We start from the raw sequence: 21746 nt of genomic DNA on the forward strand, positions 1-21746 counted from the left end.
AATGGAAGTCAGAGCTAAAGAGTTCAAAAACCCCAGAGCTGGCATCTTCATTTATCTTCAGAGTTCTCCCCCGCCATATCATACTGAAGATAAAATACAATGAGATCATAACCCTTCAAAAGTGTAGCTTATTGTGCAATATTTTTCTCCAGTAGTTAATGGTGATTCTCACAGATTGAAACAGAAAAGGTTATAGCAAGGGGCAGGTCTGGAAGCACATTGAGAAAACAATTTCCTAACAGACAAGAGCCTCAGCAGAGTAGAAAAGACTCACATGGCTGAGGATACTGAAAAACTGTGATTCAGGTAGATCAGGTACCAAGCCCTCTGCCCTTTCAATGAAAAGTCTCCTCTATTTACCAAATTTGCCAGCAAAAATATTCCCATCTTCTATGTGCAGTGTCATGAAAAGCTTTGGAAAAAACTATGAGAGTTTGAAAACACAGGCCAAAGTTTAATCCAGAAAAGAAACTATGATTTGGTGAAGAGAATCTTCTAGTGCCAGGTTATCAGCAATCTAGAAAGTGGCTGTGCCAGGACTTGAATTCACATGTGTCTGAATCAAAACCACTGCGCAATCCCGTGATACCAATGGTATAAAGACCGACTGAGTAGCCTGATAATTGGCAAAAATATTGTACCATCATCAACAAAGAAGAAACCACATTCTTTTAACTTTGAAAAATGTGGACTGCATTTCAAGATAGTGCTAAGATATTCACCTCTCTGTAAAAAATGAATTTCAGTAATCCAGCACGCCCACTCCCATGTATATATTTAAGAGAAGTAAAACATCTGTCCACATAAAAAATTGGACATGAATATTCATAGCAGCACTATTCAAAATAGTCTAAAAAGTAGAAATGATCTGAATGTCCATCAACTAATAAATGGAGAACAGATGAAGAAAATGTGGTATATCCTACAACAAAGTGTTACTTAGCCAGTAAAAAGAATAAAGTGCTGACACATGCTATCGCGTGGATGCTATAATATGCTATAAGCCTTGAAAGCATGCTAAGTGAAAGAAACCAGGCACAAAAGGCTACACATTCTACGATTCTATTTCTACAAAATATCTAGAATAGGCAAATCCATAGAGACAGAATATAGATTAGCGATTACCAGGGGGTGATAGGAGGAAGAATGGAGAGTTTCTTTTAATGGACACAGGTGTTCTATTTGGGATCATCAGAGTATTCTAAAATTAGTTAACAGTAGTGGTTACATAGCTCTGTGAATATATAAACAATTATGAAAAATCTCAAAAGGGTAAATTTTATGATATGTGATTTACATCTGCAGTAAAACTGTGATTAAAAAATAATTTCCAAATACCAACTCAGGCTACCAGGTTCTTGTGATGATGGTTCCAACAGGAGCTGGTGATAGAGAAAGAAGATTAAGGTATGGCTGATGATCAGGAGGGACCTGAGGGGAACCTCTCAGTTTGGGAGAAGAGGGGCTTCCACGGCAGTGTTTGGCGGTAGCAGTGACTATGGGAGTCACAAAGGAAAGGAGAGAACTCTTTATATATGAAGCTTTCCATAGTCAAGGTTCCCATTTACTTGACATAGATGGTGAAGGGGGATAAGTTACTGGTATACATACAAAGTAAAAGAGCCATATACAGCATGGAATACTCTGAAGCCATAAAAAAAAATGAGTCCATGTCCTTTGCAGGAACAGGATGAAGCTGGAAACCATTATTCTCAGCAAACCAACAAGGAACAGAAAATCAAACACCGCATCTTCTCACTCACAAGTGAAAGTTGAACAATGAGAACACACAGACACAGAGAGGGGGACAACACATACCAAGGCCTGTTGGGGGGTGTGGGGCAAGGGGAGGGAGAGCATTAAGACAAATACCTAATGCATGTGGGGCTTAAAACCTAGATGATGAGTTGATAGGTGCAGCAAACCACCATGGCACATGTATACCTATGTAACAAACATGCGTGTTCAGCACATATATCCCGGAACTTAAAGTAAAATTAAAAAAAAAAAAGAATTAAACTCAGACAACTTAAAAAATATTTTTTAAATTGTACTTTAAGCTGTAGGGTACATGTGCCCATCCCACGATGTTGTTGCATAGGTACACATATGCCATGGTAAAACAAACAAATAAATAAATAAATATTAAACAAAAATAAAATCTTTTGATCATTTTATCATATCATTACCATTTATCAGAATAATTTGATCAATTTAGATGAATTAAACGATCTGAGGATCTTAAAAATATTTTTAAATTGACATTCTTCTTCAATAGTTTGAACACAATGTACATTTTTACTGAAATGAACCAGTTTTCCATATAGCTTGCTGCTGAATTAATATTCATGAAGAAATCAGCTCTTTAATTACTTTAAATACTTTACATTTTATATAATTATAATTTATTATAACTTACATTACCTAGAATTGTAAATTGCTTCATGCTTCAGATTATTTATTTCCATGATTTATTTAATATTTGTGTTGGTAAAGACCTGTCTCTGAGCCAGAAACTCACTCTGATCCCCAAAATGCATGCATTTGTGTACCCTTAGACAATCCTGACAGTCAAGGTACACATTTCTTCATCCAAACTTATTTAATAGAAGTTTCCATTCTTTCCCCAGAATTTCTTTTCCACTGCTCAAGCAAAGGAGGCAAATAGCTAAAGAAAACGTTTTCAGTACCAGTTATTCCCAAAGAGAGGAGCAAGCCGGAAGACACAGTGAGCATGAAGGTGGATGAGCAGGATCCACAAAAGTCATGCCCCACTGCCTGGACCTATTTCTTCCACAATGTATGAATCTCAAGTGCCCGCATATTTTACTGCACAGCGTGTTAAGTTTCAGTGAAGACAAGGGTCTAGTGCCATATGTCAGCCAAACACAATGCTTCCCACCGTGTCCACCCTTAATTATTAAACATTTTCTTCTAGAATCTCAAAACTATCCCACAGGCCATGTGTTCCACCTCCTAATGTGAGTCCTCAGTCACATGACATTTCTGCAATTACAAGGACTCAGCATCCCCTTGTGGTCCTCTTCTCAGCTCCTAACAGGATCACCCTCATTCCACTGTTCCCACAGCATGGGGCTTTAATGTGGGATGTGCTGTCAAAACAGTGTTCAGATCACAAAATAGCTATGTTCCCCAAAATCACAGTTCCATAAATCTTTAGCAAGCATCTTTTTATAAATTAATTCCTTGACCGCTAGGGAAGATTCTCATCCTATGGGATTTTCTGGGCAACATTTTTGTCCTATAGGAGTTTTCCTAAAAAAATTAAAGATAAGAATCAGCGTAGGGTTGCTAGCTAAGCACACCACAGTCATCATAAGCAGCGGCTTCTCCAAACTGTCACCATTCCCTCTAAACCAATGCCTCTGAGAAGGTCAGCACACTGTCTTCTTCATGCTCCAATAAATCAAATGCAAGCTTGTCCCAGTCAAATAAGGCCCCAAATATGAATTGCTACACACTTGTTTCCACTGGTCTATAACATAGAAAATTATGTCCTTATTTGCTGTAACCACATGCTCATAATTAACTCTATTCACATGCACACTCAAATGCTGGCTCTGATATCTCAACTATACTTCTTTGGCCTGCTCGTCTCACTTAATGTCAATCCATAAAGGAGGATCCACAGAACATTCATGTAATTCCTACAACTAGCAGGGAGATGTAGGTCATGACCAGGAACTAAAAAGTTCTGCCATAAACATGTAATCACAGAGCAAAAAAAGGATTTTGATAGCTTATCTCCTCTCTCATCACCTCTGGATTTTGTAAAATTGGAGTGTCTCATTCTCACCTCCAATTTCACAAGAGATGCTATGATTTTACCTATGAGTCCTCTGTGCAAATGGGACTATTCTATAGGCCTTTTGAGCTCTTTGTGGAATCACACAGAAGTGAGTTTTAAATATGTCCCACATTCCAGCTTTGTGGCTTTAAAAGAGTTACTACTCTTTGGTAACTCTCTTCTAAGAAGAAGAAGTACCATCTACCTGTCAAGTTTCTGAGGACCCAATAAGCTCTAGCTCATCTCCCTGTCAAGGTTTTGAGGTTTTGAATGTTAGTGAGGTGAAATAGTCTACTAGTACAATCTACCTGTCAAGGTTTTGAGGACCCAATAATCTCATCATGTTTTCAAGGTTCCCAATACACCACCAGAACTGTACTAAGAGGCCACAAGATGTTATCTGTTGAATGTCCTTCGCACCCTGCCCCAGCAGTATCCTGGTTGAATCATCCCCGGTTCTATTCTCCTTTTCCTCCCATGTATCCTCAACATGGCTGAAGCCCCTCCATCAGGACCTTCTAGACTTGGTCTTATGACAGTCCCAGAACATGGCCAGCAAGATGCAACACAAACTCACTCCAAATTCCCCTTCCTGCCTCATGGTCCACCATGCACCCACAATTCAGCACGCTTGACACCAGCATTTTTATGCCTACATGCCCCTTGCTCTTTATCCTCCAAATGCCATCTCCAAACTACAATTTTCTATCTTCCCCTCTTTTATGAAGGTCCACCACAAATGTATCCACAAAAGCCATATTAATTACCCTCTGTCATCACTTAGGAGAATGAATTATTCCTTTCACTTCGCATTGAAACTCATTGTATATACCCCTTTTTATGTCCACTTACAGAGTGATATAATTGTTTATAAACTTAATTACCCAATACAAACAAGCCCATGGACAAAGACACTCTTTTAGTACAGTATACATTTTTATCACAATCGAGCTTAGGTCTGAAACATTGCAGAGACACAGGCAATGTTTGTAAAACAGATGAGGAAGCACACGAGATTAGGAATCCCAGCTCCTCCACCAGGCACCTGAGTTTAAGTCTCTGCACTGCCCCTTGCTGGCTGGGTGGCCTTGGGCAAGTTATTTCACCTCACTAACATTCAGCTGCCTCGTTACAACACTATGATATTAATTGTACTTCCCCGTGGGTTGCTATGAGGATTGTAATATTGAATTCCCTCCATGCATCATCTCACACTGACTAGCATGCAATGATTAACACATACCTGCTGTCACAGTATAATGAAAATTGGAACCCCTAATTTTAAGCCATCTCATACTCTGCTGAAAAATGAGCCAGTCCTCTTTGCTGAATACTCCTTGATAGTGCACAGAGGCTTAAACCTTAGAACAAAGAACTTATTAAAATAGAAGGAGAGAATGAGAGAAAAGGGAAACAGCAACTGTTCACACACAGCTCTCTCCTCTTCTGCCACCACAGCCGGTCAGAAACACGGCAAAGGTCTGGGTATAAAACTACAGAGTGTTTACATCCAAGTTCTAAGCTCACCTAACCTCCTAACTGTGAATCAGTTTTGTTTGTTTGATTTTTTGAGACAGAGTCTCACTCTGTCACCCAGGCTGGAAGGCAGTGGCACCATCTTGGCTCACTGCAAACTCTGCCTCCACAGTCCAAGCGATTCTCCTGTCTCAGTCTCTCGAGTAGCTGGGATTACAGGTGCATGCCACCACACTGGGCTAATTTTATATTTTTAGTAGGGATGGGGTTTCACCATGTTGGACAGGCTGGTCTCGAGCTCCTCACCTCAGGTGATCCACCCGCCTCAGCCTCCCAAAGTACTGGGATTACAGGCATGAACCACTGTGTCCAGCCTATGAACCAGTTTTAAAAGTAGTACATATGATCCCTCTGTTCATTTTCCTATCTATGAAATCTACAGCTGTCATATTTCCCAGAACCATGGTGATACACATTTTCATTAGCTGCCTGCCATGAAGTTAAATTAAGAAGACATCAATGATTTTTTTAATCATACTCATAAAGTCAAGTGGTTTCAAATAACAATCTCCAGTATGTATATGTTAACAAGAAAAATGGCACCCATATTGCAGCCTGGGTGCCCATAATCTTCTAATACCAGCAATACATCTTTCTGCCAAGGCTAAATCTTTTGTAGACTTGTTAACACAGCTCAAGTCTCTAATGCTGTATCACTAGATTTCTTATTTAATCACATTATTTTAAAATGTATATTTGTAACACTGAGTGATTAGGAGGTTTATCTTATGAAAGACCATTCTAGAGTCCCACTGGACACAAATAATTTGAAGCCAATTTCCTTTTGTTCAGGGTAAAAACTCTGATTAGACTAGCCTCTGATAGCTAGTTATTGAGATCACAGAAAGAATGCAGCCACTAGTGAATAAACAAACACTAAGACCTTCCAGGTGGACTGTTTCAGGTGACCTCTAAAGGTTAATTCATGTAAAAAGGATACTGGCGTTACAACCAGAAACCACCAGTTATGCCTTTCTTTTGAAAAGTATTAGATTCCAGGACGGATTATCCCGCCAACCAAAGAAAGGGCGAATGTAAGGTAACCAGCTCTGCAGAGCACATTCCCTCACCCAGTTTAATGTGAAACTGTGTGGTTTGGAAGCAACTTCTAGAGTTACAGAATGTTAAGCAAGATACTCATTATTTTACCCCACCATGAAACAACAAGCCCAAACAGCTAACTCCCCAGGAGTGGTTCCTGAGACTGTGTGCACATCAAGAAACAAAATAGGGTGTTGAAAACACCCATGTGTTACAGCTTTTCTGACCTTCCTAAGGATGGGAATAACATTAGAAATAACTTCACAGAAAAACAGACTCCGCAGACATTCAAAATTCCCCAGGAATTTCACCATTTGACTGACATATGTACTCTGGAAAAATTGTTCCTATCATCCAGTAGCCATGAATTCTAACTTAGGGCTTTCTAATCTTTCCATTCAAAAGGTAGCACATTTCTTAATTTTAAGCAATGTTTAAAGTCCAAAGCCCCAGGACAGCATTTCTTCTGAGTCTGTGTCATCTTCATTCAGCCTCATTGAACTGAATGATGTCTAATCAAAGCCAATGGGATTCTGGGGGAGACAGAAAGTGAGAATAATACTAGACTCACACCTGAACAGGGCTGAGTCAATTACAGGAAAGTCTTGGCAAAGCGACTTCAGCCCCATGAGGTGCTGTTTCCCTGTGGGTAAATAAGGATACTCATACCCCACAGTCTCTCCAGGCATTTGCAAGGAGTGAATGAGCTAATATGCACAAAGCGTGGCCAGAATGCTGGGTGCACAGCTAATGGTCAATAATCATGAGGTTATCTCCAAGCCCTTCTAAAAGGAGGAACTTCAAACATGCTGGATTATCTTCTGTATCACTTATTACTCCTTATCATTGAATTGGCCATATGGAAGGCATATGTGGGTAAACGATATCTGTAAGAGAGGTCACCAACTCATCCATGGTAAGCAGGTTCAGACAGGTGCATCGTACAAGCTCAAGAGTGGCCAGCAGAGAATAGGACTCACAAGCCAGCAAAAATGACAAGATGATGAATATCTGGGACCCTTCTTTACCCATCAGGAATAAAAGAAACTTGAGTTTCCAATTTGCCATGAATCATGATGGTACTACAGTTCTTCCGCCTTATGTAGTCAGAGAAATAGACATGGAGGAAAGAATTTGTTAGAAACAAAAGTGAACGGGGTTAAAATGACAACAAATTAGCTCTGTCTCAGAGCATTCCACATGCATAAGAGCAGTATTTGACCAAATACAAACATTTTTCCAGTGGCAATGACTGACTTACTGCTAAGTTCAGCAAAGGCAGTGATACTAATTTATAATGTGTGAAATAAAGAAAACATAACACAGGCTTTTAAAAGGCTGGCCAGTGGGAATAGTCACATAAAGATCCCAGCCGAGATTTATTTTAAAAATTGTAATAATTAGGCCTAGAAAAGTAGAAAACTAGAATTATTTTCTTAAACATAAAACAAACTGCCCTCATGTCAGTACTCAAATCCAGCGAGTATTGACTCGATTTCTGCTTTGGGGGAAAAAAAAAACCAACACTGATTTTATCTTTAATAAAAGGAATTATAAATATCAATAAAATATTTTGACTTGTATAAATGCATCAGATATATAATTTAAGCCTTAAATATTTATTGGATATGTAAAGTATGGATAGCACTGGACATTTTTGAAATTATTCAAAGAAATTTTAACAGGTATTAAGGAACTCAAAATCAAATTAGAAAAGAAGAAACAGCTATAGTTTAATGTTTAAGAACTGATAAAATATCAGGTTTAAAATCATAAACAGCTGTCATTTTAACACAAATTTGAAATGTTTATGTGAAGTGAATGTATGGAAATAACATTTTAAAAAATTAGCCCAATGCAAGTAGGTTTGATGCAGTAGATGGATTTCAAACAAGTCTTTCAGTAAAAGTTAGACAGTTATTATCATGGAATCTGAAGAATGAAGAAGTAAGAGATTCTAGAATGAGAAAGGTATTCTATCAGATTTCTCAGAGAAAAGACACTCTATTCCAGAGTTCTTTAGCTTCAGCACAACTGTCATCTTGGACAGGATACATGTTTATTACGGATCTATCCTGTGCATTGAAGGATGCTAAGCAGTATTGCCTGCTGCCTTTCATGAGATGTTCATAGTTCAAGAAACAGTCTTGACAATCAAAGTGATGTTTCTGAGTGTTGACAAATGTCCCCTTCCAGAGGAGGAGAGGACAGAATTGTTCTCCCTTCCATTGAGGACCACTGCTATACACAAAGATACAATCTTAAAAAAGGGTATGTAACAAATAGACTAAACATAGAAAGATAATATTGTGATCTGATTTTCTATACTTTGATTTTCTTCTCTACCTGCTATGCTAATATGATCTGACAGAAAGTGCTACACATGGCAATCAAAACTGTATCCTGAATGGCTATGACATAATTTCAACACAATGAAACATGGATTTTAAAAATCAGTTGTATGATGGGTACAAGTTAAATACGCTTCTGTTACCACAGTAATAAGGACAGCACAGTTTGGTAAATGAAGTGAACACTGAAATTTAGCCCTCATAACACATTTCCAAAACTTAGGAACCACAAACCTCCCAGGGAAGCGTATTTTGGTCCCATAAGCTACCTGGCTGCATTCACTTTGCTTTGCTTGCGGCAACAGAATTACCAGGCAAGTGTGCACCTGTGGAAGAGGGAACAGGGGTCAGCAATAAAGAATAGAGGGGAAAAAAACTTCCTCGGTTTCCAGCCATATTTTCCCCATTTCTTACCCTCTTGCTGCTAGGTCAACTAAGCTATTCCTTATCAACTAATGCACTAGCCTGCCAGATGCCTTTAAGCTCTGGATGGTGAGTACGTAGCACAAAAGTCAATTAAGGAAAAAGAAGAGTCTGCGTCCTGCCTCACCATCATCCTCATCACCATCACCACCATCTCTACCACCATCACCACCAATACCACTACCACAACCACCATCATCATCACCAACACCACCACTATGACTGTAACCACCATCACTACCATCCACCACCATCACTACCACCACCGTCACCAACACTATCATCACTGTCACTACCAACACCACAACTACCACCATCATTACCAATACCATTACTATGACCATCACCACTACCACCACACCACAATCTCTACCACTATCATCACCACCACCAGCATCACCATCACTACCAACACCACAACTACCACCATCATTACCAATACCACCACTATGACCATCACCACTACCACCACACCACACCACAATCACTGCCACCATCATCACCACCACTACCATATTTACCACTATCATCAACATCAACTACCACCATTTTCACCACCATCTTCAACATCATCATCACCACCTACCACAATCCCCAACACCACTGTTATCACCAGCACCACCATTACCACCACCACCACCACCGCCATCACAGCTGGCTAGAAGTCTCACTCTCCACAGCATGGAATTCTATAACCCCGCATTGGGCTCCAGCACAATCAACCTTCTCCTTGAACATAATCCGCTAAAGCACTCCAGCTCACACATCTCATCTCCACTAGACTTTTCTACTTCTGGTACTTTTACAATTCCAAAACTAGCTGAAGTCATGATCTTTATCTGGGATGCCCTCTCCACACAAATTCTTAGGTTACTAACTTATAAAGTCAAACTTGAAACACATTGGATGTGCAGTAAATACTGAATTGCTCACAAATTACAGAAATTCCCTCCATGCTATGAAGCAAGCTTTCCGATGGATGGGCATCTATTGATCTAACTCCTACGTCGTGCTTAGCAGGTATAGGAATGATGTTAAGTATTTTATATTATCAATTGATTTATCCTCATAATGGCTCAACACGAGGTTTACTGTTATTATCCACGTTTTTCATATGAAGAAACTGAGGCAAAGGGACATTAAGAAAGGTGTCCCAGTTGACAGAACTCAAACTGGAATCTGGGTAGCCATCTCGCCATGCTCTCTGAACCACTGCAATGTGTAGCCACTCTACACCAAAAACAGTTCCAAAACAAATTTTAAATTATATTTTTAAAATAAATGCCATAGAGTCCAAGAGATAGCCAGTGATTTTTCCAACAACAGAATCCTATTTTTAAGAGTCCCGAGCGCAGCGTCCCCCTCCTCTGAGAGCATTTTGAAGAAAATCTGGGGCCATTTTAAACACAGTTTAAAAATCACTGATTTTACTGCAAAAATTTTTTTTTTCACAGGCATGGAAGCTAAGACCTGAAGAAGGGTAGTTGTTTACCCAGGTAACACTGAATTAGTTGGCAGCAGAGTTGAAACGATAACCCTCAAATCCTAATGCCAGCTGGATACTTTTCAATCATCCTCTGGCACCCTGGCTAATCATTAAATAGTTTTTTTACAGAAAGGTGCAGTTTCATATCTACGGGGTAAGAAACATGATTGACGACACATGAAAATATTCACTAGAAAAGTCAGAAGATAATCATTCACCCAAACACACCTCTCACTAAAGCTTCAAAGTCTAATATCACACAGTGCAATTTAGGATTTAGGATATACCCCTCATCTAAGGAGTCCAAATCCCTTCTTAGGCTACGCGGGACCACTAAAAGTTACTGGCCAGTTAGCAATGACAAAGCCATGTGACAAAAATTGTACTCACCTGATAGGCTGAGTTCACGGTCAAGCAAGAACTAGAACTCCACATCCCTCTGCACATCCACCTGCGGTCCTGTGCACGCCCCTCCCCACCCACACCTGTGAGGTGACCCTTACCTGCATGTGCCCGAGGTTCCTCAGCTGTGACTTCCTCTCTGTAACTGATTTGCTGGCTGACCTTCAGACCATCTTAAACCTTTCCATGACTATGTTTCTCCCTGTGCAAAAGTACACGTCTTGCTCTGAGGAGGTGTTGAGAATGATTAAATGCACCTGGCCACAGAGAGAGACGCTCCTCAGACATTCAGACACGAGGCATTAAATCGGGGTCTGTGTTGTCCGCAGGGTGCTTTCTGGAGATCACCCATGCAGATAAGCAATCAAAGCCTCAAGGTAAAGAAAACATCTTTGGAAAACTCTGTGGTTTTAACAAACATGTAACATCCCTCCTGTTCTCTGGTTTCATATTAAGTAAATCTTTTACTGAGGGTTTTTTTTTTTTTTTTTGATATCCATGCTGTTGAATTTTGTCAAAGGCCTTCTCTGCATCAATTGAGATAATCATGTGGTTTTTTTCTTTTTTTTATCCAGGAACAATGCAATCCTAATTACAAAATTGTATATATCTTCTATGAAAATACCTATAAAAATAATTTGATGGGAAAAAAGTCTCTTTTAGCTTTTGTTTTACCATGAGAATTTCTTTTTTAGATACTGTTAATTAAAAGTTCATACAGAAGTTTTATTTCTCAGTTCCTTTAATTTGTTTTTATTAAATAAAAGAAAGAGTATAAATAACAGCTAAGCATGCACATACACCTATAATAACTGGGAAAAAAATCACATGATCATGTGAGTCTATTAAGAAAGTTAAAAATTAAATATAACAATGCACTCCGGAAGGATATTGAGATCTTTTTTTTCTTTTTTTGAGATGGAGTTTCATTCTTATTGCTCAGGCTGGAGTGCAATGGTGAGATCTTGGCTCACCGCCACCTCCACCTCCAGGGTTCAAGAGATTCTCCTGCCTCAGCCCCCTTAGTAGCTAGGATTACAGGCTTTTGTCACCACACACAGCTAATTTTGTAATTTTTTAGTAGAAATGCGGTTTCTCTGTGTTGGTCAGGCAGGTCTTGAACTCCCGACCTCAGTGATCTGACTGCATCGGCCTCCCAAAGTGCTGGGATTACAGGTGTGAGCCACTGCACCCGGCTGGATACTGAGATCTTATTAAAAATGGAGTATGTATAACTAATACATTTTCTTTCACATTACACATGCTCCAAATAGTGATTTCCTTTCTTAATTCAACTTTTGAAAGCATTTTGCTCTATTTTCCTGGGGCTGTTTTACTGTGTGATTTCTCTGGGCATTCAACAGTCAATCTCCACAGGATTGGGATTTTCATTTTATTTGTCTTTAATCTTGCAAAAAATTCAGGCTACTCTTTTCACAGACATAAGTAAGTAAATAAAACAATCTGCAGGGAAAGAAAAAAGACATTCCTCAGGGACAAGGTTAAAGCTGGAAGCCATCATCCTCAGCAAACCAGCACAGGAACAGAAAACCAAACACCGCATGTTCTCACTCATAAGTGGCAGTTGAACAATGAGAACATGTGGACACAGAGAGGAACATCACACACTGGGACCTGTTAGGAGGTGGGGGGTGAGGCGAGAAACTTAGAGGACGGGTCAAGAGGCGCAGCAAACCCCAACGGCACACGTGTACCTATGTAACAAATCTGCACTTTCTGCATATGTACTCCATTTTAGAAGAAATGAAGAAAAATAAAAATGTTTTAAAGAATAAATAAAAGCAGAAAAAAAGACATTCAAGCTGCCTACATTTCCACAACAGAGCGTTCTCTATCGACTCACTATATTTATTCTTGAGTCAGAGCAAATGAGTTTCCACCTGCACTTTTTTTTATATAACGGTACTTCTCATTTCATCTTATGATCATTTGGAAAACTACGTATACAGTGTAACCTAAATAAAATAGATTATAGCACCACTCCAAAAACCACGGTCAACTTCCATGCATCCCAAGTTAGTAGATCTACCCCACACAAAAGAAACATGGCCGGACGCTGCCTAATGGAAGGGTAGAAATCAGAGGGCATATCTGTAACATGTTCTTTGCTGTGCCACTAGTTATCTGTAGAGGCTCCAGAGTTTGATGAGTTTTCTTCACTGGACACGATTTAGCTCAGCCACTGGGCTCCAGTAGACAAATAGGAAGCGAGTTTTTCATGTGTACTCTGTTCCGTATCTGCACAGTGGGTGCCCTCTGAACTCAGCCTCATCAGAGGCTATGTGTTGTCACCCCACACACAAGTGACGTGCATGCTGCCTGAAGTGGAAGCAAAAGTGTGTTGCTAGTTGCCCACCCTAGAGGCACACCTGAGCCTCCCTATACAATGCCCAACTAGAATAGGCTGAGCTCTTCCCTCCTGTCACTTGTACCGATTGTCCAGTCCCGTCGTTCCCAGGTATCATTCATTGCCAGAAGGGTTACTCATCTCCAGTCCCACGAACTCAGCTGTGCTCATGAGTTACCAATGAGAAAGGGATGAAAGGAGAGAATCAGAATTAATCTTGTATCCACAAAACATAAAACTCACATTTTGAGTTTTATGAGTATGCCATCATGATTATAAAATATCACCTATAGGAGGGTAAACTAAGGCCAATTAAGGCAAATGATACTGTGACTGTCAGTACTAGAGCATTTGTTTAGAATGGGACAGAGGGTCTTAGCTAAATCCATGCAAAGTGTTCCCTGAAAAGAACATTCAGTCTCCTGCAGGAACGTGATGTCCTGTCTCGGTAAAACATGGGTAGAAAACTCAGTCTTATCATGGGTTATAGAATTCCCTTTCCCTTCTCCCTCCCCCTTCTGCTTGTTCTAATTAAGCCCTCAATAAATTAATTGCATAAAAATTAATTGTATAAAAACAACATGTAGTCTACCGTTTACTAAATTGTCCTATAACTAAAAGACTATGCATGAAGATCTTTGGAATGATTTCCTTGATTGACTTATATTATTCAAACTCTCAGATCAGGACTCCATATAAAAATAAATTATAAACTGTTTTTATTGTTATCCTTTTACTACTTCATTATTCTTTTTAACATGGAACAGTCTCACTTGTTATTACAGGCTGAGTATCTCTTATCTGAAGTGCTTGGGGCAGGAACCAATGAAGATTTTGCATTTTTTTTTTTTTTTTTGGATTTTCGGATATTGGCATATATATAATTGGTATATACATAATAAGCTATCATGGGGATAAAACCCAAATCTAACCTTGAAATTTGTTTATGTTTAAATACACCTTATACACATTGCCTGAAGGTGATTTATACAATATGTTTAATAATTTTATGCATGAAACAAAGTTTTGACTGCATTTTGACTACAATCCATCAAATGAGGTCAAGTGTGGAATTTTCCACCTGTGGTATCATGTTGGTGCTCAAAGAGTTTTTAGATTTTGGATCACTTTAGACTTTAGTTTTTTAGAGTAAAGATGCTCAACCTGCATTTTCTTGTATAAAGAGACTTGATTACCATAGCAAAGCATTCCTGAACCATCCATTAACAGTCTCGGGTGTTTCATCCATAACGTCTACCATTCCATATTTCCCATCCAATGAAATGTATGCATAGCAAGTATTGGCAGGAGATAAACAAAATCCTCACTCCAGCTATGGGTACAATGTCTGGTGGCCAAACCACTGGGCTCCTAGCAGTCAAGAGTGAAGGAGATGTTGGAGATAGTGGGCAGGTCCTCAGGAAAACAGGAAATAAAATTACCCAGTGACAGGATAGTGGACAAAAACAGTTCTCACAATTCTCAAATTGTCACGGGTATGGTTTGCAGAAGGAGAATGGGCATTACCTAAGCACAGGCCACTTATGACACCAAACGTAACCATCTACACTAGATACATATGGCATTACCCAGAAATAAAGACATTAGGAGGAGAAGAATCAGAAAGAACGTAACTGGATTCTGAGCCTTTGGAAAGATTTGGAAAATTTAGGCAAAGAGCGTCAAAGACTTCAATGGCACCTACCAACTATTGAGCAAGATGGAGCTAGGAGTCACATAAATGGGCTGTCATACACTGATATATTGGGCAAAGCCTTCTGGTATGTTCCAGCAAGACTTCATAATGAAAGAACCTTAAGCCTTAAAACAGTATAAATTGAAAACAATGGTAAGGCCTGCTGGGGGCTGAAAGGGGGTAGAAGAAGACAGGTATAAGACAGGGTAAGAATGAATGTGTGAAATCACTGCATGAATTAATAAGTTTCTATATATGTTTACCTTGTTGAGTATACATAGTTACAGGATAGGGAAAGCAAGGGATAGCCGATATTATGTGACAATGTTTTTGTTATACATACACAACAAAAGTTCCATATGCTCAACAAAAGTCAGATTACAGAGCCATAATAATGTACATGTTTCTGAAACATTCCTGTATTCTGAGTCTCCCACAAAGTCTGGCATTTATGAAGTTTATCATTGGTCCTTTCAATAAATTTCACTGAACACAAGCCAAATGTTTATCAAAATGGGTATATAAAATCTCTATAAAGTAAATAAAACTCATCAAAGAAACTGGAACAGAACATTTCCTAACTTTTTTTTCAATCTGAGAAGATCTGATTCATAATTATCACCTACTGTTTTTCTTGCCTAACGGTGACAGCTAACAGGATACCCAACCCTTTTGTCATGGTGAAATAAAAATCTATTATGTAATTACTTTAGAAAAACACATATTATGCATATAAACAGGTGTTATTATAATCATCGTATTTCATTTTAATAATATTTGAGGCTTTAAAGGATACCATTGAACAACATTAATTTCATCTACAATAAATGAAGCATAAGACATGGGAAACTTCTTGGCTGCATTCAAGATCTAGTGATTCAACTATAAGGAAAAATTACTTTCTTCGAAGATGAAAGTAATTTTTCTTTCATCTTTTTCTAGCTCTTTTTTCTCTAGCTCTTCCTACTGATGACTATGCAATAGAGTCTCTCTAAATGAGCGGAAAATAAAAAGATGTACATTTAATCTTTGGACAAAGATCAGATTTGATGACAAAGAACTACATCCAGTGGTCTGACTATGGATCCTGCATAAATAGATGGAAATAGGTTCATTTTCAAACGTTTAGGCAACGCTGGCAGAACTGATGCTTCTGCTTTCTGCCAATCATAATATGAAATATTGGCGATGACCTTTCCTAGAAATCTTCATGCAAATGCAACAAAAAACTCACCCAAAACATTAACAGACGATACCAGATCTATTCATTAGAAGAAAATATCAACCATAGGTATCATCCACAACTAAGAGAAGAAAAGCATTAGTCATTTTTCCCAGTATCACAGCATGGGGTTTTAAGTTGGCAAAAATGGGAATGAATTCCAGCTTCATGACTATACCCTGGGAAACTGACATCCTTCTGTGTCTCAGCTTTATCTGTTAAATAACACCAAAAGCCCCTTGCCTTGTAGGGTTCCCAAGATGACTGGTTGAAATAACATATGTAAAATACCTAAGACGGTGCCTGCTTATAGCAAGTCTACTATAAATATCACTCCTTTCCATAGATGACTTCTCCAAAAATATTATGCCATTTCATAGATGGGTCCCAATTTTTTTGTGATTCATTGCCTCCCAAAGATCAGTCTACTTGACACAAAGGAATGATCCAGTCACCATGAGACAGAATGGCTATCAAAGCATACAGACATTTCAGTCAAATTAATCAAAAAGTTGTGTTTTTCAGTAAGTCAACTATTACCAAGTAATTCTTATGAATGGTTATTTTAAGATGCAGCTTTCCAGAAATACTGCCTTTTTTTTTTTTTCAGGTGGAGTCTTGCTCTTGTCGTCCAGGTTGGCATGGAATGGCATGATCTCAGCTCCCTGCAACCTCTGTCTCCTGGGTTCAAGTGATTCTCCTGCCTCAGCTTCCCAAATAGCTGGGATTACAGGCACCCACCACCACACCATGCCTGGCTCATTTTTGTATTTTTAGTAGAGACGGGGTTTTGCCATATCTGCCAGGCTGGTCTCGAACTCCTGACCTCATGATCCACCTACCTTGGCCTCCCAAAGTATTGGAATTACAGGCGTGAGCCACCACACGTGGCTAAATAATGCTTTCTTAAACAAAGTTTCATTCCAGAAAGGAAAAAGACCTTGGCCAATTTAGAAGAAGCTTTGTACCATTCCTAGGAACTGCTCAGCATCTGGGGTTGCTGCATTTTAAGATGGAGTTCTTCTATCTAATAAAGCTGCTATGATCACTGAACACAGACGTGTAAGACGTGTTGGGCCTTGGGGATGTAAAATGATAGCATGAGGAGGGACAGGAATCTAAATGCTTTATCGCACACACCAGAGGACAAATAATTATCAAAGAATGCTTGGGGGAATTTAATTTAACTCTGCATGTAATGAAAGACAAAAAAATATCTTTTTCATTAACACTAATTGCATTAAAATCAGTATTTTTATAATTTTCTCAACCTCTGTATTTTTTTTCTTTCAACTGGCAAAGTGTCAAAAGGCAATAAAGAGAAAAAAAGTACTTCCAGATGGTTGGTCTAAGCAAATTGCATGGAATTTTCCTTTAAATAAAATGGAAAATATATGTAATAGGAGCCCTGCTGAACACCTATCAAATCCAAATGACTACTGTCTGCATCGTTGTAATTCACTTACTGGCTTATGGCCTCACTCTATTTCAAAGAGTGTCGCCCATTCATATAATGTTCTGCAGTGCAGGAGCTGGCATCGGATCTCTGATGTAGCTGAAAGATGTAGTCTGTGAAATCTTCCGTTGTTGGATAACTTTCTCATTTGGGATATAGTTGAGAAAGCTGAGCAGCCAAAAAATAAAATAAAGTGTCCTTTCAAAGCCAGCTTTAAAGCCGCATTCACTCAGCTCCATAAACTCGGTTTCAGGGTAACCTCAAAAAGAAAAGACTTTCAACTTGTTCTAAGTATACATTTTACACTAAACCTTGTGTTATTTGTAGAATTACTGGTAAAAATTATGGCAATGGGTCATCAGATCAGGAATTCTCTCTCAAAAATCCTTCTAGATAAGCTCCCAATTTACCCAGCCTTTACTCCAGAGATTGGGCTTTATTTATTTCATCCTTTCACTCTAAAACCCATTAGTACATAAATGAGAAGAAAAGGTGTTGAGAGCTGGAGAGGTGGGAGGTCAGGGAAGGTAGAGGGTCACTTGGGCAGAGGACTGTCCACTTTAACCCATTTCTGATCACTGGTAACCACAGAATGAACACCAAAGTTTCAAAAGGCAGGTCCCATACTTCCCAGCAACTAGATCTAGGTGAAGGTGAGCCTCTCTGGGAAAACAAGGGCAGAGCCTCTCATGCCAGGGCCTGCCTATCTCACTGCCACCCGAAAGCCTCTCACCCACATAGCAGTACAAGCCGTTGGTGTAAGGTCAGGAATGTTGTCAAAGGCAACATGAAAATTGCCTTTGTGCATCAAGTTCAAGACCTGGACTTCACAGATTTATGGCTGCATAAATACACACAATGTCTTTATGAATCTGCCCTTGCTTTTAATTTAGTGAGATACTTTCAAACCAGGAGTCCACAATCAGGGGAGATTTTACTCCCCCTCCTCAGGAACATTTGGCAATACCTGGAAACAATTTTGGTTACCACAACAAGGGGACCCTACTGGCATCCAAGGGTAGAGGTCAGTGATGCTGATAAATTTCTATAATGTGCTACTGCTACGGACAGGAAGGGACTATCCAAAGCAAAATATCAATAGTGCCAAGGTTGAAAAACTCTGCTTTACACACACACAAAAAAGGTGTAATTTACATAGCATGTTCTGTAAGTAGAAAAGAAATTGGTCAGACCAGAGTCTCTTACCACCAAAATGTTTCTCAGCTACTAAAATAGGGAGCCTGGTACAGTCATTGGGCAGCTTTCTAATTTTCTTTTATATCCTACACAGATTTTCTCTTTATTCTACCATGCAAAAAAATAAGAGAGGCAATTTATAGCAAGCATTTGAATTCTCTGCTGTATTATTTTAAGATGCTGCTGCTTTTACATTTTGCCCATAAGAAGTTTTACTAGAATAAATAAAACCAGTTGGACACAATTCACAGACAACTGTTTTTCCAAACAGGATTTTTTAACATTATAAGCTGTAACTTCTAATTAAATATGTGATCCCACTGGATTTTATATGTAGAATACATTTACTATGTCTACGTGTGCACATTATCTGTTTTACTAACTTTTTAAACATTCTCATATAAATCTGAATTTTTAAGCCTTAAATGGGATCCCAATTTGTACATTTTTCTTCTCGATTGTCTATATCATCCGATAGTGAATAGACCAGTCCTCAGTTATTCCTTGGCACCTCCCGTATTTGCAATGCAGGAACCGATGATTACTTCTGTTTCTTCTGGTAGTTTTCAAAGTTACAAGGAACAAGAATGATAATGGGGATTCAATTCACCTGATTCTACAATCACATTCTTTGCTCTTGAGTCATTCTCCCCTCACTTCTGTGCCTTGTCTTTATCACCACAAATCCTCAGATCGGCACATCCCTTGCCTATCAGTCTCTCTGCTTAACAACTCATTTTTACATTTATTAAATCTTTCCTGCCAGAGTCAGTTGGGACTACTATAGTCAAATACCATACACCAAGTGCCTTAAACAAGAGGAATGTATTTCTCACTGTTCCTAAGGCTGGAAAGTCCAAAATCAAAGCGCCAACAGATGCATGTCTGAGGGGGTGCCTTTCCTGGTCTGGAGGCAGCCGTCACCCTCTTGTATCCTCACATGGCAGAAAGCAGAGTGCAGAAGCAAGCTCTCCAGTGTATCTTCTTATAAAGGCACTGATCCCATCATGAGTGCTCCACTCTTACAACCTAATCACCTCTCAAAGGTCCACCTTATAATACTATTAAACTGGGTGTGAGGATTTCAACATATGCATTTTGAGGTCACAGGAACATTCAGTCCAAAACACTTCCTATATGCAAAGTGGAGCAAAATAAGGGCAAACACTACATTTTCAGAGTGATCTGCCTCAGCAGCAGCAGCATTTGGTTCTGGCTATAATCCTCAGCCCCCTTCCCCTGATGGTAATCAAAGCCTTGCCATTTGCAGGAAATTCCTGCCCTGTAATAGGAGTGTTCTTCATCCTCTACATCTAACAACTGCCCCACACAGTTCACAAATATCAAAGGCACACTAAAGCATAAACAGGAACTCTGACATGTATGTATTCGTACCCCCAGAGAGTAATCAAATTGTACTACCTATGCTCCTGATGCTGATGAGGAGCAATAATGAGATAGAATGTATCCAGAGACATCTGTTGGTGCTAAGAATGGCTCAGGCAGGTAATAGGCAACCTAACCATTTAGGACAAAGTAAAGGACAAATAGATTATCTCTAATTTTAGTCATTTATTTTCTTCTGCTAGCTTTCAGGTTAATGTGTTCTTTTTTTTTTTTTTTTTTTTTAATTATGTTTTGGTACAAAGTTAGATTGTTAGTCTAAGACCTTTCTAAGTTCTTGATGAAGATGTCTTGGGGCTATATGTTTTCCTCTTAACACTGCTTTGGCTGCATCCCAGAGATTTTGGTAAGATGTGTCCTCATTTTCATTAATTTCAAAGATATCTTTTTATTACTGCCTTAATTTCTATGTTCACCAACGAGTTATTCAGGAGTAAATTGTTCAATTTCCATACACTTGTATATTTTTGAGAGATCTTGGTATTGATTTCTATTTTTATAGAACTGTGGTCTGAGAGTGTCCCTGGTATGATTTCCATGTTTTTGAATTTACTGAGGCTTGCTTTGTGACCAAGCATGTGGTTGATCTTAGAAGACAGTCTATGTACAGACGAGAGAAATGTATATTCTGTGGTTGTTGGGTGGATTGTTCTGTAGATGTCTACAGAAAATGTTTTGGCCAGAGTGTTGCCTCACTTAGAAAGGAAGGGGAAAGACAGAGGAAGGGCAGTGCAAACTCATGTTCAATGGTCATGGTCAGTGAGGCAAAACTGTACATCTGAGCTCAGGATCAAAGAGCATGAGGCAATGATGGTCTAGGATGCTGATTGACCTGTTGTTGAATCTTCTAAGAACATGTTTTAAACATGCACACATCTGGTCAACCTCTTTTGATGGTGTGCAAACCTAAAAAGTCACAGATGGACCCTGATAAGGTCCTGAGAGAAAATAGGGGGTTGTATCTGTTTCCTAGGGACCTGCAAGAACACACAAGTATGTGGCAGATTTAGCATTTTATAAATGACATCCAAATGACTTCTGTTTATCATCTAGGAGCATTTCATTTTTTTTTTCTCAAGAATCATTGCATGACAAGATATAGCAGAGCTCAAATTAAATCAACACAACAAATAACTAACAAAACAAGTCAGATTTCAGAGGAGCAAATTAAGAACAACTTTTGTCTGTCTGTGGTGTCACACAGAGAAAAGTTATGTCTAGAGTAGCTGCTCTTTGATGTACATCCCAAAAGCTCTATTAGCACATCTGCAGCCAACCGCTGCTTTCAGGGTGTTGTTGGGCCCCTCGGTGGCCACATTGGTTCCAGATGGAGTTCAAATAATGTAAGGGCCTTTG

The 21746-nt window shown here is 39.1% G+C and overlaps 1 protein-coding gene across 7 annotated transcripts in view; it reads right to left on the reverse strand.

The window, feature by feature from the left end:
* SEMA5A (semaphorin 5A) overlaps positions 1-21746 on the reverse strand; it is a 505017-nt gene that overhangs the window by 358966 nt on the left and 124305 nt on the right. The window contains exon 1 of one of the 7 annotated variants that reach the window (XM_037727284.1): positions 11149-11168. The exons of 5 other annotated variants lie outside the window; for them this stretch is intronic. The gene's annotated coding sequence lies outside the window, so the exon portion shown is untranslated. Of the gene's footprint in view, positions 1-9005; positions 9026-11148; positions 11169-21746 lie in introns of those variants that run through there. One more of the 7 variants, XM_017496927.2, reaches the window with a different exon arrangement.

This window comes from Cebus imitator, unplaced genomic scaffold (assembly GCF_001604975.1).
Source record: "Cebus imitator isolate Cc_AM_T3 unplaced genomic scaffold, Cebus_imitator-1.0 Scaffold226, whole genome shotgun sequence".
Lineage (NCBI taxonomy): Eukaryota > Metazoa > Chordata > Mammalia > Primates > Cebidae > Cebus > Cebus imitator.